This window comes from Tripterygium wilfordii, chromosome 13 (genome assembly GCF_013401445.1).
Source record: "Tripterygium wilfordii isolate XIE 37 chromosome 13, ASM1340144v1, whole genome shotgun sequence".
NCBI lineage: Eukaryota > Viridiplantae > Streptophyta > Magnoliopsida > Celastrales > Celastraceae > Tripterygium > Tripterygium wilfordii.
The window spans coordinates 10,051,008-10,069,843 of NC_052244.1; the positions used below are offsets into that span (position 1 = coordinate 10,051,008).

Below are 18,836 nucleotides of genomic sequence, written 5' to 3' on the forward strand. Positions count from 1 at the left end.
GGCTACTCTTATTCACATCCCTTTCTTCATGCTAAACCTCTCTTCCTCTCAAACTGGTTCTTGGTTGCGACATTCGACTGCCAAAAGAACTATGAAGAGTGTGTCTGGCGAAGAAGAGAAGGCCTTAAATGAAAGAAAAGAATCCATCTGACTAGCCAAGGAGTCTGCCTGGGAACCGAACAGGAGGTTTCATATATTGATGCGGTGTTTAAGACACTCTTGGAAAGGAGGCAGGCAAGTCATCCTTGGCTACCAAACAAGACTCCTATCTTCATAGAAATCTCCCTTCCTCTAAAATTCGTCCTCCTTTTGAACATTCCTTTACTAGAAGAACTTTGAAGAGCTTCCGGAAAAGAAGAGAAGGCCTTACATGAAATAAAGAGACTATCTGATTAGCCAAGGAGACCGCCTGGGAACCCCACGAAAGATGAAAATGCTTTCAAAAAGGAGGCAGGCAATCTTCATGAAAAGCCTCGCTTCCTCTGAAATTCACTCTCCTTTTCAACATAAGAACTTTTAGGAGCTTCCAGCGTAGAAGACAAGGCCCTATATGAAAATAAAAGAGACTATCTGATTAGACAAGGAGACAGCCTGGGATCCCAACGAGACATTTGATATGTAAAGATGAAAATCCTCTCGAAAAGGAGGCAGGCAAGTCATCCTTCGCTACCAAACAAGACTCTTATCTTCATGAAAAGCCTCTCTTCCTCTGAAATTCACTCTCCTTTTCAACATTCCATTGCCTCGAGAACTTTTAAGAGAGCTTCCGGCGAAGAAAAAAAAGCCTTACATGAAATAAAAGAGCCTATCTGATTAGCCAAGGAGACTGCCTGGGAACCCAACGAGACATTTTACATATAAAAGATTGAAATCCTCTTGAAAAGGAGACAGGCAAGTCATCCTTGGCTACCAAACAAGACTCTTGTCTTCATGAAAAGCCTCTCTTCCTCTGCAATTTACTCTCCTTTTCAACGTTCTGCCTAAAGAACTTTAAGAGCTTCCGGGGAAGAAGAGATGGCCTTACATGAAATAAAAGAGCCTATCTGATTAGCCAAGGATACTGCCTGGGAACCCAACGAGACATTTTACATATGAAAGACTAAAATCCTCTTGAAAAGAAGACAGGCAAGTCATCCTTGGCTACCAAACATGACTCTTTATGTTCATGTAAGGTCCCTCTTCCTTTCAATATTTATGCTCCATTGGAGCAATCACGATGTCATAACTATGAACCTTAGAAACAGTCTCCCTGCAATAAGGATGTAATTATATACTTGTACCATCTTGAAGCCACACAAAGCAGCTGCATTGTGCGTGGACTGCCCTCACATTGATGCAAAAGGAAATTAAGAGTTTGTTGGTAAAGAAGAGAAGGTCTAAGATGAATAAAAAGAGCTGGTCTGATTAGCCAAGGAGACTACCTGAGAACCTAAGAGGCTTCAAACCGCTAATGCAATTGTGTGAAACCATCTTAGATAGCAGGCAATTCATCCTTGGCTATCAAACAAAACTTATCTTCATCTCAGACCTCTCTTCCTCTGAAACTTCCTCATAGCACCCTACCAATGAATGCTTACACCTTATGTCAAACCTTGTATTTATAGCCTATCAAAGAAAAAGGAACAGATTCAGATTGCCTCGTAACCAATATGTCCCTTCTCACTCTTTTCCTTGTCATCATTTTTGAGTGTGCCAATAAATGGAATATATTCTAGGTACTCTGCTAGGGACCCAAATGCTCACTATGTGTCAGTCCTTTGGATATGACATTTTTTTAGCTCATTCAAGGATGTCAATGTATAGGTAGTGTATGTAGAATTCAAGTCAAGATATGCGCAACTTGGCTAGCAAGATTTCCATTCATTATTGAGTTGATTATTTGACTTAAATATTTTATGACTGTATCTATATATACCCCTGTCAAATACACGTGGTGAATTCAATGTAGCGACCCCAAACTATTGGAATAAAGGTTTAGTTGATAGATGATCTATATATGCCCTGTATTGGTCACTCTTGACCCAGTGTCCTATCTTTTCTAGTGATTTCTGTGGGGTAAAAGATACTTTTGGTCCCTTATAGATGGGTTGTGTAACAACTCAGTCCTTCACGTCCCAAACATAACAATTAGGTCATTGGTTTTTGTAGACTGTAACTCAGTCAGATTTGGGACAAATCCTGTCAATCAACATGCTGACCTGACACATTGACCAAACAGAAAATAATTAATGGATGAGCTGTCATATTGACCAAAACCCAGTAACCACAAGAAGGTTTGACCTAAAGAAACAACAACGGTGCGCCACCACTCGGCGACAGAGGAGGAAGGTTTAGCTGGTGAAGAGATTGATAGGATGAAGTCCTTGATGAGGAGCAAACCATCGGTTGTACCATATAAGGTAAATGTTGATCGGAGAGGAAGAAAGGACGGGACCCATATGGTATCTGAGGTCAACGAGGTTGGAGGAGCCCTCGAACTTCTAGTTGGAGGAGAGGGTTTTGGGCAGGAGTTTTGGGTTGAAGTAAGATTCAGGTTTTATGTTAAAGGTATGAGCTTTATTGGAGGAGATAGTTGCAGAAGAGGAGGTGGAGGGAGAGGGAGAGAGGGGAGTATATATAAAGGGAGAGTGGGGGAGATGGGTTAGAGACGGCTGTCACTGGGCATGGCCTTGGTGGTAGAGGTGGCGCCACTGTTGGGGACAAGAAGCTTCTGGGGTTTTCTCTAATTCCATTCAGAGAGACCAATAGTTAAAGAAAATTAGGTTTTTTTTTTTACAATTTGTTTACTTCTCATGAAGTGCTATGTGTAATTTTCAAATAAAAAATTTTCACATATGCAAATGTCAATTAAAAAAGTTTTTTTTTAAACTTTTTGAGGCCACGTCAGATGATTTTGACAATATATGTTAGGTCAACGTGACAGGTCAGCAAATTGATTGACCGGATTTGTCTCAAATCTGACTGAGTTGCAATATACAAAGACCAATTACCTAATCGTTACATTTGGAACGTGAGGGATTGAGTTGTTACACAACCCATCTATGAGGAATCAAAAGTGTCATTGACCTGATTTCTGTGATCCGATTTTCCAGCATCTTGTGATGCAAATGATTTTGACCTCGCAAAAGGGGAAAAGAATGGCACAAAATTAAAAGGTGCAAGTAAGACCCAAATAGGGGGTGGTAAGGTAAATGTACTGTAAATCTTTATTACTTAATGGCTTAATGCAGCTTCCACTAATAGATTTATGGTCTCATTTACCATCCTTCAACTCGGAGACATATGATGCTCTTTACTGGCACCATTTATCCATTTTTATATGCTTCCACCTAGAAGTTCAATTCAAGTGACTCTTGGCACTTGAAAGGGTCAAGTTTATTCTGATTGACTTTGTTTTTGGGGCTCAAATCTTGCATTAAGATTTTCCTTTTTTCTCTTTTCCTTGTGGGTTTTTGATTGACATTTCTCACGACATTTATGTAACCTCAATATGCATAGAGCATCTAATATACGATTAGCATGGGCCAATGATGCATCTCATTCGCTTTTAACCATTGCTTGATCATTGAATGGCTAGATGAAACACCCAAAGATCTCATTTTTTATTTATATTGGATTTAAATACCATGAAACTCTGACCGTATCCGGTTCAAAAGTATTGGAACAAGAATAACAATTCAATCTAATATTTTGACACCAAAGTTATGTTAGGTTTGATCAATAAATTTGGGATCGATTCGGAGTTTGTGGAGGCAAGGTCTGTAATGTTTGTTGCTGGTTTAGCGTTTCTGGAGTTGTCGTCTAGACAACTCGGGTACGTGAAGTGGCAAAGGGGTCTTACTGGACGTTTTGAATCGAGGAAGGTTGCAGAACTGTCCTAACAGTTGATGAGGGTATCCAGACAATTGCATTGGAAAACACGTCTAGAAGCTTTTGCTGTCCGGACAGCTTAAGTGGGTGTTGGGACAGTTGATGGGCCTTCAGTTTTTAAATATAAATAGAAGTATTTTATAGGGTTGTAATTAAGTTCCTATTGTTTTGTTTCCTCTAAACATGTGTGAGAGGCCGTCAGACCTAGTGAGAGAGAGAGTGTGTGCAAGCAAGGATGTAGCCAGGATTTACCATGGGAGGGGGCACCTTGGTCCATGGGGTTTCGGGGCAGTGCCCCCGTAATTTTTTTGGACTATTTTATATGTCGTTTGTTAACATTCAGTTCAACAAATATAACTTAATTAATTTGTAATCAAGGGTGGAATCATGAATTGGAGTTGGGGAGCTACTAGAGGTTGACGGGGATCCGAGGGCAATGACCCTGAAAATTTTTTTAGAGTTATTTATGACATTACACGTATTTAACGCATAAAATAACCTTAAAACATTAGCATAAATACATTATTAAAGTTAATGAAACAAAATATTTTACACAAGATGAGATAATATTTATTGAAGCTGTGCCTGATGAGACTTCAAGGAATAAAAATAATCTATTATAGAATCTAAATTGACTTTTTCTGCAAGTTCTCGTTCAATGTAAAGAACCTTGCAATTTGCAAGAAATTCATCATCCATTTTGTTATGGAGGGTTCTCTTAACATGCTTCATAGCTGAAAAATTAAAACAAATGGCATGTCACCCATATGTATGGGGTTAGTAAGAACTTTAACCTTTTTACTAGGGGATGATATGTCACTTCACTGTAAGCAAATATGAGCAATAAAGGATGCTACAGCCATTACAATAAAAAATTGTCATGATCGAGCATAAAAAAGAGCTACTTTTAGAGTTTCAAATAGTATAATATTGTTTACAAAACTCCATTAGGACCATTACAAAAACTGTCCAATTATTGAGCATTTGAGCATAAACTGTCAGTACATTTACAATTACAAATAGTATAATATTATTTACAAAAATTCAAATTCCTTAACCAATAAAAAATGCAATTAGGGGCTAGTGGGTTACAGGTAGAATACCACCATTCAAACCTTATATAAGCAAAAGCAGACTAACAGAGAATAAGCATATGATGAGCAGAGCAAGGGCGGAAGTGGAAAGAGGTGAAGACCCAGCAGATGAGCAGAGCCGCACCAGAGGATTGAATCTCGCATAACGGCACAAGCAAGGGCTACTATGGAAAGAGTCGAAGAGGTGATTGTGAAGGTCATTTTAGATGGTCATGGACTCGTCACTCATGTGCCTTAGTTTATTGAGAAATTGATAGTGGGCTTTTGTTTTAAGGTTATTTGACAATTCATAACTCATAACTTGTATAAGAAATGACCGATGGGCCTGGCCTATATTTGTGTATATCTATTTATGTATATATATATATGCATAAGTATATATTTTTTAAAAAAAAAAATCGGCATTGGGTTGTAGCCCAGTGCAGTCCCCACACTTTCGCCCTTGTTTGTAATACTATAGCCATTTTAATTGAATTATATACATTATTTGTATTTTTTATTACAGATGAAGGGAATGATGAGAGAGACACGACACACAAGTGTCATTTGAACTACTCGTGATTCTCACATTATTTATATTACTAAAAATTTGTAGATAACAAGTAAAATATAAAAAAAAAAATTACAATCATGAGTTTTAATGAATGACCATGAAATAATAGAGTAATTAACTTGAAAATGAATGCTTAGTTTTTGGTCAAAATAAAAAATAAATAAAATTAATGAATCATGTTACCTATGACAATGAAACTTGGGGTGTCCAGATGAACAAACAACTATCACAACCATCAAGCCAACTATCACTTAGTTACACTTTGTATGGTAATATATATATCTAATAATTTTTTCCCAAAAATCTAGGATGGCGCTTGCCCCTCTTGAGCCCAACGTGGCTCCGTCCATGCGCGCAATGAGAGAAAACTTTATTGTTTATCTCTTGGTGTAAATAAGTTTTTAGCCAATATAATAAAGATACCCGTTGTTGTTCCAAAAACCCCACTCACTTTATTTAGTTCAAAAAGCTCAGGAACAAAAACGTACGGAATAGAAATATTCCAACCGCCAAAGTAAAGAACTGTTACAAATAATGACGAAACGAATAGGTTTAGATAGGAAGCAACATAAAATAAACCAAATTTGATACCCGAATATTCGGTTTGATAGCCGGCTACTAATTCTTATTATAGGTATGGGATTGTGAGAGATTTTAAGATGTAGAGAGTGTTATAGAATATGTTATGGAGTGGGGCTTATGATAATCTCTTAGGTTACTGGGTATTCTTGGGTTTCTTGGGTAGAGATGGTCTCTGAGAATTAGTTGTACAAACAGTGTTCTTTTTCGGTTTAGAGTTTTCCACGTAAATTGCTTGTGTTGTAATTGTGTTGCTATTCTTAATTTCAATTTCTCTTTTATTCTTGATATAAAGGAAGATCCTTGGATAAATTTCACGACAAGTTAATCGTGTCATTTTTTTTAAAATAATGACAAGAATTAATCATCTATATTTACAAAACAATGAATTTCAAGGTATTATCGAGTCAACCAATGTGATGAATTGCTGAAAAAAAAATCTCCATTTGGAGCATCCATGAATAGTAGCACGATCATGGCATTAGATGCAGGAACACTTGGTGCAATAACTGCTAGCATCTCAAGATCCAAGCAAATGTCTAGTATTTGTCAACTGTGACTATAACAACTCAGTTACATTGCATATAATCTCTTTGTAACACATAATATTAAAGAGTTTTGAAGAAATAGTTTTCACCATTAACATTCAACGAAATGATACATCCTAATATACTGAATAGAGCAACGGCTATAATCAACTTTTTCAGAGACTGTACAAGGTGCAGTCTGTACATGACTACCTATAGCTATACTCTCACGCTATCTGATAAGATGATAGACAGACAAGACTTATATGGGAGCCTATGGACTATTAGTTAGTTGAAGTGGGTTGAGCCTTCTGGGCCTCCATATCCTTATTACTCTCCCTCAAGATTGGAGGGGCTGAAGTTATGCCAATCTTTTCCCGTAATACCAGAAACCGAGGCCTAAGAAGGGATTTGGTCAACATATCTGCGAGTTGATGAACAGTCAAAAGTTTCTGGACCTTGACAATATTGGAGCGAACAAGAGAGCAGACAAAGTTTAAATCAACAGCAATGTGTTTCATACGCGAGAGCAGAACTGGGTTGAGACTCAGATTGGTAGCGCCCTGATTGTCACAATAAATCACTGGGGTCTAATTGGTGGAGATGTGCAGGTCTTTGAGAAGGTGTCGTATCCGGGCAACCTCGGAAGTGGTGCTTGCAAGAGATCGGTATTCGGCTTCGGTCGAGGAACGGGCAATCGCCCTCTGTCTCTGAGAACACCACGATATTAGATTATTCCCAAGGAAGACCAAATACGCAGAAGTAGAAGACCTGTCATCTGGGTGTCCTGCCCAATCGGAGTCTATATAGGCATGTAGATGAAAGTGAGGAGATTGAAAGTGAGGAGATTTGGATATCGTGAGACCAAAGTTGTATGTGCCTTTAAGATAACGCAATAGTCTCTTGAGAAGCGACTAGTGAGCGTCGGTGGGAGAGTTCATAAATTGAGCCAAACGAGTTATGGCGAAGCAGACATCAGGACTGGTGATTCGTAAGTATTGAAGACTGCCAATAAGTTTACGATATGGCTTAGGATCATCCAAAAGAACACCATCAAGGATTTTGGTGTTGAAGTGAGATGGTAGGGGTGTATGAACTGCCTTAGCATCGTGCATATTCATGTGAATTATTCGCAAGCGGACATGTCGCACAAGTAATAAAGAGTGAATAGAGTATCGTTCCCATTAAAATATATTGACAATTTCAATTCAATGTCAATCCAAGTAATTATCACACTAAGATGGCAATGCGAAATGTTGGTTGTATTTTATCTAATGCTAAATGAGTAGTTAAGAGATCACTAAGTAAATGACAATTTGAGTAAGTAACCAAACAACAAACAAGAAATTGAGTTCACAAGAGAAGTAAACACTAGGGTTCCTAATGTCACCACCTCTTATCCAATTGAACTCCATTGATTCATTAAGTCCCAATTCCCAATTTAATTGTTGACAATCGATTTCCCAACCTATTCAATGTTCTATTCCTAGATACATTGAAAGTGTTTTCACTATAAATCCCTGTTATTCCTAACACTCGGATTAATATATTGAAAACCCATTAAGAACAATGGAAATCACTTAATAATTGCATAAGTCATAAACCTATATTCCTATGGTTCATGCAACCTATGTTCTCAATGGATTCTTGCAACCCTAGGCATATCCTTCCGGTCTCAACCTAGACTCAAAATCATTCAAATGGTGATCAAGCATTTGAAAGCAATAATCACATCCACAAAGAATCAATAATACAAGAGAGATTTAAGAACCATAAATCAATTTCATTCAATCTTCAAAGAGGGGTTCTATTAGCACCCCTAGTTAGAGGATTAGTTCCTCATAACCAAGGAATACAAATCAATATCCAAATTAGCAATCATTAAATACAAGAACAAGGAAGAAATAAAGATAAACCCCTGGATCCCCTTGCTCAAGCTTCAATGGCTGCTATAGACAAGTCTCCAAAACCCTTGATTTTGCTTCCCAAGTCCAAAAGTTGTCACAAACCCTAAAAATCTATGCTTTTATACTCTCAAAAACCCTCAAGTCGTTTTTCTAACAAGTCTGTGTCATTTTGAATTGGGCCCACTTGAGTTGAGGGTAATTTCAGGCATGCAGAAAACTTCAAAATCGCGAAATGAGTCTGGCCAATTGATCGGAATATGGTCCGATCGATCGGATTTTCTCTCTGTTTCTTCTCAGCTTCAAAGTTGTCCGATCGATCGGACAATGGGCCGATCGATCGGATTTCTTCTCTGACTCCAATTTTAGTTCTTTCTCTCCATTTTGCTCCTTTGCTTCCATAATTGTCCTTACACCTGAAATGCACAATTAACCACTCTTTAGGCAGAATTAATTTGAAAACAACTCTAAACAATACAAGATTTCATGTAAAAGGATGTACAATTATATTTATATAATTGGCACATCAAACACCCCCACACTTAATCTTTGCTCGTCCTCGAGTAACTCTAGAATCAAGAATCAAGAAGAATATATATATATTACTTTTTTTTTCTTCAAAAAACCTACAACTATCCTACAATCTCAGGACCGAAAGTAGTTCAAAGACAAAAGAGAGTCATCAACGAAATTGCCGCTCAGTATAATCTCTTATAAAATGTCAAGTAGCCTTAGGATCATATATCAAACTCAACCAGAAACACAGCACAATACAAAGCTCTTAGCTTCAACTTCAAGCCTCACAGATATTCACTCACAAGCAAAATTTCACTGAAGTGGCTAAGTGTTTCTCTCAAGTGCATGTGGGCGGAATAATGTAAGCAAGAAATCAGAATTCCCACACACAATAATTCAATGAACCCTGAAGAAACGAATTAAATGATCTCATGAATGGACCTACATCCTTATTCACAAACTTGTGTTCAAATCCAAAGTATTCTCAAAATCAAGTGGGACTTTTAAAGCTTGTAATATAGGGTGAAGGTTAGATGAGAAGGGCAAAGGGTACAAAATTTTGAATAAGTGAAGAAACATTATATATAGAAATATCATTCAAACTTTCCCACTACTTCACTATCTTTTCATTCCTCCATCATTCCCTTTTCTTCACAATCAAATTTACAGTGTAAGACCAAATGCAAATGCACTTTTATTTCATTCTTATCATACATTTTTTTTAAGAACAATCTCATGCTCTTTTTACAAGATTTCCAATTTCCCATGTATCAACATCGCACATTCCTTCCAAGAGAAAACCACAACATGCATCCATACTCCCTCAATGTTCAATAAATTCAGCATATACCATTCCAACTTCTCACGCAAGATAAACAACTCTTTCTCCACAATAATAATAAGAAGGAAAATAGTTATAAACTAAAGGCTAGTGTTTCACTTCAAATAAGGGTGCAATGAATAACATGTATAAGATCGGGCGAGAAAGGTATTTATCGATCCAAAAATGACCTTACTCTCATCTTTCAAGAACACTATTGAATTTCCCACAAGAAAGTGATTAGGATGTAATGTCATGTAATGAATACTTAGCAAGCAACCAAGATGAAAGATAATGAGACCAAGCAAATATTATTATGAGCGGAACAAAAACAATAGAGTTGATTTTCATCACTCATTAAGAAACGAATTGCTCAAAAACTCACATTGGTTCAAGCCTCCACAATTTGCTAAGTAATGGACGTGTAACTACCGAAAAGTTTTCAATTTGATCCTTTGGCCACAAGTTTTTGAAAAGCAAGAACATCAATTTTTAAGCCACAATTCATCAATTCATCTCCAATGCAATGAACACATCAATAGTAAACATCATAGAAGGGGAAAGCAACACTAAAATTTAAAAGTAACATTACACTACGATAGAGTTCAAGGGTTCCAAAGGAAAAGAAAAAAAATAAGAGGAAAACACAATAAAAGGAAAAGGTTCCTTCCCACCCCCACACTAGATGTGAACACTGTCCTCAGTGTTTCAAACTGTAAATACAAAGTAGGGAAGAGAGGAACAAAACAACCTGGGTGATCTCAGAAAGAACGTCGCCTAGATGAAGGAGGCGCAGTGGAGGGCTCAAAAGTAGTAGGTGCAGGAGCAGCTGGTGCTGATGTAGACTGCATAGACAACTGACGCAAAAGATCTATCATCTTGGACTGCTGAGCACGAATAGCAGCGAGCTAGTCACGGGTCTCCATCTGACACAACTCAATGGCATCCAACCACTCCTCAATAGGACGAGCAGGAGGGGGATCAGTAGAACTAGACGGAGCACTGGGATCTACCGGCTCAACATCAGTATCATCAACTGGAGGAAGATGACCGGTTCACAGATTCCAGTCTGCTTAAGATAGGTCAGAAACAAGAAGATCAACATCACCAGTCTCGGGCAGCGGGTGGCCCAGATGGCGGAGTAAACGAGTGATCAACCGTGGAAAGAATAACCGTAACTTCTTCCCCTCGCGCACCCCCGCCGCGCACTGTAGCATGGCTCGTATAAAATAAGCTCCCACATCAAACCAACACTCTTGATGGAAGTAGTAAAGCAACTCCAAAGCTGGGCTTCGCCTCTCAGATTTATGGCCATATGGCCATAAATTCTTCTTCACCATGCTGTCAATAACCCAGAGGTGCGATGGAATAGAGCCGCGTGTAGCAACATGCCTGTTCTTTTGACGGACCGCCGGATCTGGGACCAAGGTGTGGAACATGGTAATGTGGTCCACCTCTACCGGAGGGCCTACGAGAAGATCCTCAGAGTAAGCAGCTGGATAGTCAAAAGCAGCACAGATATCTGCAGTGGTGAAAATATAAGAGACTGCTCCCCGATCAACCTTTGGCACCCTCACACTATAGCGGGCAGGACCATCCTCGCATGTAACTGGATCAATCTCGTGCAAAGTACGGTAGAAAGCATGGATTAAGGCTGAATACACATCAAGCATGAAATATTGATAATTCCACAAAAAATTTAGTCAGGCACGACGTAAATAGTCCTTAGTCCAAGCATTCAGTGGCTGGTTCATTATGTCACAGTGTATCCTCCAATCACTCTCAATGCGGGCGGAAGCAAAGTTATCCTCAGAAGGCCGTGGTCACGGAGGAGCCACAGTTTTCTTTTTAGCTCTAAGCGCTCGCTTGGGTGAAAGTGGTGGTATAGTAGAGTCGGATGTCTCAGCTGCCTTACGTCATCCCATTCTATAAAAGACGAGGACAAATGAGAGCATAACTCAAAAATATAGAGAAAACAAAGACAACAAGGTCCGACACATTTAGCATGTTCAAAGCAACCCCCACACTATGAAATCAAGTCCCCACAAGAACCCATTCCATAATAGCTTGAGCACCCAACACAGCCCCACACCTAGTGCCATATAATTTTGCGCAAACATCAAAAATTGGCAAACTGGCACCAAAACCACGCAATGCATAACTCAACATGATCAATATCTAAAATGGAAATATGGATGTGAGCATACAAAGAATTTTGCATAAAATTGCAATTTTGAACCAACAACATTGGGTGAGGCATTTTATCAAACATGGTATACATGACAACGATACGTTGATAGCGGGCACATTGCAACAGTGATATAACAGCTCAATTGGGCAAGAGAACAATCACACAAGTCAATAGCGCACAATAGAATTGTAACGTGATAGTTTAGAACAATTGAGCTTCGTATTAGCATTTCATCGAACATGTTGTGTGCACACTTAATAAAAGCTTAAAGAGAGACTCAAAACTGCCACGGTCCCCTCTGTCTTTTGGATAAATTGAATTCCAGGGACTCCAAATAGAAATCCACACCCTTATATGTAAGAATTTATTAGCCCATACCATCCTTATTCCAAACAATGCAACCAAGGTAGCAACAAACCCAAAATTGAAAATCCAAGAGAAGTGAAGGAATCATACCTGTGGTAGATGCTAACCGAGATGAGGAAATGGATTGGGTGCAAGTGGAATTGAAAAAGAAGTGCAGAAAGTAGGTGGGGAAACTACCGGTATGCGTGAGAGAGGAGAAGAGAAAAAGAAAAAGAAAGGAAAAAAAAATGGGGCAGCTGCGCGGGCTGGGGTCATTTTAAAACCCTGGCCCACGCGTCCTATCAATCGGTATTACATCCGATCGATCGGTTTTCGCCTCGGGTCAATTTTTGACTCACCTGGTCCGATCAATCGGAATATGGTCCGATCGATCGGATTTGTCCTCTGATTCATTTTCTCATACTTGCATATCCTGCAACAAAACAAGTCACGACCAACCCAGACAGTTTTCAAAACAATCAAAACATAAATGTACATAAAAATAGAACAATGTAAAAGAAAGTAGGGAACAAAGTTACCCCGGTTGGGTTGCCTCCCAACAAGCGCCTAGTTTATAGTCGATGGCCCGACTATTGTTGCTCATTGTTGTGGATCTTGGAGAGGAAGAGTGACCTTCCTTCCAGAAAATTCAGCTTCAATGGCTCCGTGAGGGAACACCGCGGTAACAAGAAAATAACCCGACCATCTTGATTTGAGCTTGCCCGGAAATAGACGGAGTCTTGAATTGAATAACAACACTTGTTGCCCCACCTTGAACTCCTTCCGAACAATATGACTATCATGCCATTTCTTGGTCCGTTCCTCATATATTTTTGCATTCTCATACACATCAAGGCGGATTTCATCTAGCTCATTCCATTGTAAAACACGTTGCTCTCCCGCACTAGCCATGTCAAAATTCCGAAATTTAATAACCCAAAAGGCTTTGTGTTCCAATTAAACCGAGAGGTGACAAGCTTTCCCAAATACCAAGCAGAAAGGAGACATGCGAATAGGAGTTTTAAAAGCTGTACGGTAAGCCCACAAGGTATTATCTAGCTTCAATGACCAATCCTTCCTTGAAGCATTCACCGTTTTTTCAAGAATTTTCTTCAACTCTCTATTAGAAATCTCCACTTGGCCACTTGTTTGAGAATGGTAAGGAGTTGCCACCTTGTGAGTAATGCCATATTTGGCAAGCAAAGAATTGAATTACCAGTTGCAAAAATGGGTACCCCCATCACTAATAATCGCCCTCGGGGTACCAAATCTTGTAAAAATGCTCTTCTTCAAGAACTTCAAAACCCCTTTTGAATCATTGGTGGGTAACGCCATGGCCTCCACCCATTTGAAAACATAGTCAACCGCCACAAGGATGTAGTAATTTCCCAAAGAGTTAGGGAATGGCCCCATGAAATCTATACCCCACACATGAAAAAGCTCCAGCTCAAGGATATTGGTTAAGGGCATTTGATTTCTATTTGAGATGTTCCCCGTGCATTGACATTCATCACATGCTAGAACAAATGAATGGGCATCCTTAAAAAAAGTAGGTCAATAGGAACCGGATTGCAAGACCTTGGCGGCGGTCTTGTTACCTCCAAAATGACCACCACATGGAAATGAGTGCCAATGTCTCAAGATACTAACCATCTCTTCCTCCGGCACACACCTACGAATAACTTGGTCCTCACATTGCTTCCACAAGAAAGGCTCTTCCCAATAATAGAAACGAACAAGATAAAGGAATCTCTTTCTTTGAGGGTGAGATAGGTCCGGAGGAAGAATCTCCTTGGCCAAAAAATTCACAAAATCAGCATACCAAGGAGTGGTAGAGGAATGAATAGCAAAAATTGCTCATCCAGGAATGTTTCTTTGATAGGAATATTGGCTTCTTCCCGGCCTTCCAATAATCTAGACAAATGGTCCGCCACCACATTCTCGGATCCCTTTTTGTCCCAAATTTCCAAGTCAAATTCTTGTAAAAGAAGAATCCATCTAATCAACCTTGGCTTGGCTTCCTTTTTCGTCAATAAATAACGCAAGGCAGCATGATCGGTATAAACAATGACTTTAGAACCAATCAAGTATGATCGAAACTTGTCAAGGACAAAGACAACCACCAAAAGTTCTTTCTCCGTTGTTGTGTAGTTAAGTTGAGCATCATTGAGAGTGCGGCTAGCATAGTAAATTACATGCAGAATTTTATTCTTCCTTTGACCAAGAACCGCTCCCATAGCATAATCACTAGCATCACACATGAGCTCAAATGGAATGTTCCAATCCGGAGAAGTGATGATAGGGGCTGTAGTAAGTCTCTCCTTGAGAGTGGTATAAGCTTACACGCATTCCTTTGTGAAATGAAACTTGACACCTTTCAACAATAGTTCACACAAAGGCTTTGTGATTTTGGAAAAATCCTTGATGAAGCGCCTATAGAAGCCTGCATGCCCCAAGAAACTTCTCACCTCTTTAACCGAAGTTGGTGGAGGGCGTTTCTCAATAGTTTCAATTTTCGCTCTATCCACTTCAATGCCCTTTTGTGAAATTCGGTGCCCTAAGACTATCCCTTCTTGCACCATGAAATGACATTTCTCCCAATTAAGTACTAGATTAGTCTCTTCACATCTTTGAAGCACCATTGATAGATTTTTCAAACAAGAATCAAATGATGAGCCAAAAACAAAAAAGTCATCCATGAATACCTCAATTGTGTGCTCCACCATATCAATGAAAATACTCATCATACACCGTTGAAAAGTGGCTGATGCATTGCATAATCCGAAGAGCATCCTTTTATAAGCAAAAGTGCCAAAAGGACAAGTGAATGTAGTCTTTTCTTGGTCTTCCGGAGCAATGGGGATTTGATTGTACCCCGAATAACCATCCAAGAAGCAATAATAAGAGTGCCCCGTAAGCCTCTCTAGCATTTGATCAATAAAAGGCAAACGAAAGTGATCCTTCCTAGTGGCATTGTTGAGCTTCCTATAGTCAATGCAAACTCTCCAACCGGTAGTAGTCCGGGTGGGAATCAATTCATTTTTCTCATTTTTCACCACCGTGATTCCACCCTTTTTGGGGACAACTTGCACCGGACTTACCCAAGAACTATCCGAATTGGGGTAGATAATTCCCACATCATGAAGTTTTAAAATTTCAGCTTTTACCACATCTTTCATATTGGGATTTAGTCGGCGTTGATGTTCCACCGAAGACTTGTAGTCCTCCTCCATTAAGATACGATGCATGCACATAGTGGGGCTAATTCCCCGAATATCCGCTATTGTCCACCCCAAAGCCATTTTGTGCTCTCTCAACACTCTTAAGAGCTTGTCCTCTTCCTCTAGATTCAAATTCAAAGAAATAATAATCGGTAGGGTATTAGAATTACCCAAGTAAGCATACCGAAGGTAGGACGGAAGAGGTTTCAATGTAAAAGTAGGAGCTTCCACAATACTTGGTTGCGGTCTTTAAGGCAAGACCAAGAGGTTCAAATTTCTGGAATCTCATTGGTTTAGACCCTTTCATAGATTCTAAACAATTCATAAACTCCACCATTTCATCACCACTATATTCAAGAGCATCCCTATTCACCAAACAAGTCTCAAGAGAGTCTTGGCAAGAAGTTATGGCATAAGTGTGAGCCAAGATATAATCCACCGTGTCTATGCGAAAATAAGATTCTTCGTCTTCTGGGTATTTGGTGGTTTCAAACACTTTGAATGTGACTTGTTCATCCATAATTCTCAACACCAAAGTCCCTTTTTCCACATCAATAAGAGTTCTCCCCGTACGCAAGAAAGGTCTCCCCAAAATAATTGGAGTATTAGAGTCCTCTTCCATATCAAGAATCACAAAATCCACTGGAAAAACCAATTTATCCACCTTGACAAGAACATCCTCAATGATACCACGGGGATATTTAATAGATTGATCTGCCATGACAAGAGACATTGTAGTGGGGTTGATTTCATGCAAACCAATGAGCTTGGCTATTGATAATGGCATTAAATTAATACTCGCTCCCAAATCACATAGCGCCCTTTCAATCACCATACTACCAATGGTGCAAGGAATGGTCAAACTTCCAGGATCTTTCTTCTTAATTGGAAGTTTTTGTTGCACTATGGCACAACACTCCTCCGTCAATTGGACGCTCTCATAGTCCCTCACCCTCCGCTTCTTAGAAAGAATTTCCTTCATAAATTTTGCATAGCTAGGCATTTGCTCCAAAGCCTCTGCAAAAGGTATGTTTATCTGCAACTTCTTGAACACCTCAAGGAATTTTGAGAATTGAGACTCCATCTTGGTGTTTTTTAACCTTCGTGGAAAAAGGAATTGGAGGTACATATGCCTTAACTGGAGGTGTTGGCAATGAACTATCAAGCCAATCCAACTCAACTGCATACCGGGGTTGCACGTTCCTACTCTTCTGCATTTTTTCAAAATCTTCAGCTTGATCTGCAGTTGTCCGATCGATCGGCTTTTTGGTCGATCGATCCGAATTTCTCTCTGCTTCTATTTCAGTTCCAGCTAAACTGGGGGTCCGATCGATCGGGGATGATATCCGATCAATCGGACCTGGGCTCTGTGACTCCTCAACTCATTTTCCTGCAATTCTACATCTTTTAGTCTATTCGCTTTTTCAACATCTAGATCTGTAGCAGTTTTCACTAGATTCCCATTCCGTAGAGTAATAGCATAACAATGATCTTTCCCTTTCAGATTCACTTCCGTTTGGCTAGGGAGTCCCCCTTTTTCTCTAGATGATAAAGCATTAGCTAGTTGCCCCACTTGTATCTCAAGATTCCTAATGGAAGCTCCTGGATTCTGAATCAGTAATGCTTTAGTTTGTAATGCGGAATCAGTATTGTTGATGAAGTTGTTTGTGTTATTGGCTAACGCCTCCGTGCTTCCGGCCATCTTGGCAAACATTTCATCAATGTCCCTCTTTTTCTCTTGGGACTGAATTTGTTGAGGAGGAGTATTTTATACATTCTGATTGTTGCTCCAAGAAAAGTTAGGATGATTCCTAAACACTGGATTATAGAAATTTGAGTATGGATCATTTATTGGCCGATTGTAGTGCCCACCTCCAATAGCATTAGCTTGCTCGCTTTGAGAAGATGATGCATTAGTAATCAAGCATTCTCCGATTTGATGGCTAGCACCACGATAATCATAAGACACTATAGGCATTCCTTGAACCGCATGCACTCCTTGAGGAGAATTCACCGTTAAAGCATCAATCTTTTTAGCCATAGCGGCCAAGGCGTTCATCACGTCGGCATCTCTTGGATTGCCTTGCCTTTGTGGTAGCCTCTCCGTAGGCCAAGAAGTATTTGTCTTGGCAACCTTCTCAAGCAAAGTTCGGGCCTCCTCTTGAGATTTAGTCATAAAAGAACCACTCGTGGCTGCATCTAACATTTGCCTCGTTGACATACTCATTCTGGAATAAAAGGCTTGATAAACAATCCACTCCGCAAGTCCATGATTAGGACAACTCCTCAAGATAGCTTTGAACCGTTCCGAAGCTTCATGGAAAGATTCAAGATCAAATTGTGAGAAAGTTATGATATCATTCTGGATTTGAACCGCTTTCGTCGGAGGGAAAAATTTAGATAAAAATTGCTCTGAAAGCTCATCCCATGTAGTGATGGAATTGGGAGGGAGTGACATCAACCATGCTTTAGCTTTATCCCTCAAAGAGAATGGAAATAAACTCAAGAGAATTGCATCACGTGAAGCACCATGAATATCAAATGTAGCGCAAATGTGCAAGAATGAAGCAATGTGCACATTTGGCTCTTCGTGAGGAAAACCATGGAACACAACGGAATTGGAGATCATGGTGATAGCTTGATCTCAAAATGAGTGGAGTTGATAGGTGGATACCGGATACTAGAAGGAGTGGTATCCCAAGTCGGTCGAGCACATTCCTCCAAAGAACGAGGATCAAATTGCCTTGGTGGCCCATCTACCTCATTAGCTCCATTTCCACCATTTGCAAGATTAGCATCTCCACCATTGTCATTTCTCTCATTCAAACCATTGCACCAATAAGTCCCGCACCATTCCTTCCTTCCAAATTGTCTCCCATGCCTTCAACCGGGTTATGATTTTGCTCCCGTCTAAGCATACGAAAAGTCCTCTCAATCTCCAGATCCAAACCAATCAAATTCTAGCTAATAGCACGTCTTCCTAAGCTCATACAAGAGAAAGAATTCTGCAGAAAATTAAAAACCAAATTAGCACAAAAAATCCCAAATTGACACAAAAATAAAATTGCCTCAATCCCCGGCAACGGCGCCAAAAACTTGATGTGAATTATTCGCAAGCGGACAAGTCGCACAAGTAATAAAGAGTGAATAGAGTATCATTCCCACGAAGATATATTGGCAATTTCAATTCAATGTCAATCCAAGTAATTATCACAC

The 18,836-nt window shown here is 39.5% G+C and overlaps 1 non-coding gene across 1 annotated transcript; it reads left to right on the top strand.

Annotated features, from left to right (window-relative positions):
- Positions 1 to 17,884: 17,884 nt before the first annotated feature.
- Positions 17,885 to 17,989, top strand: LOC120013980. The gene has a single exon (XR_005471516.1). It is a non-coding gene; the product is annotated as a small nucleolar RNA R71 (small nucleolar RNA).
- The last annotated feature ends 847 nt before the right edge of the window (positions 17,990 to 18,836 follow it).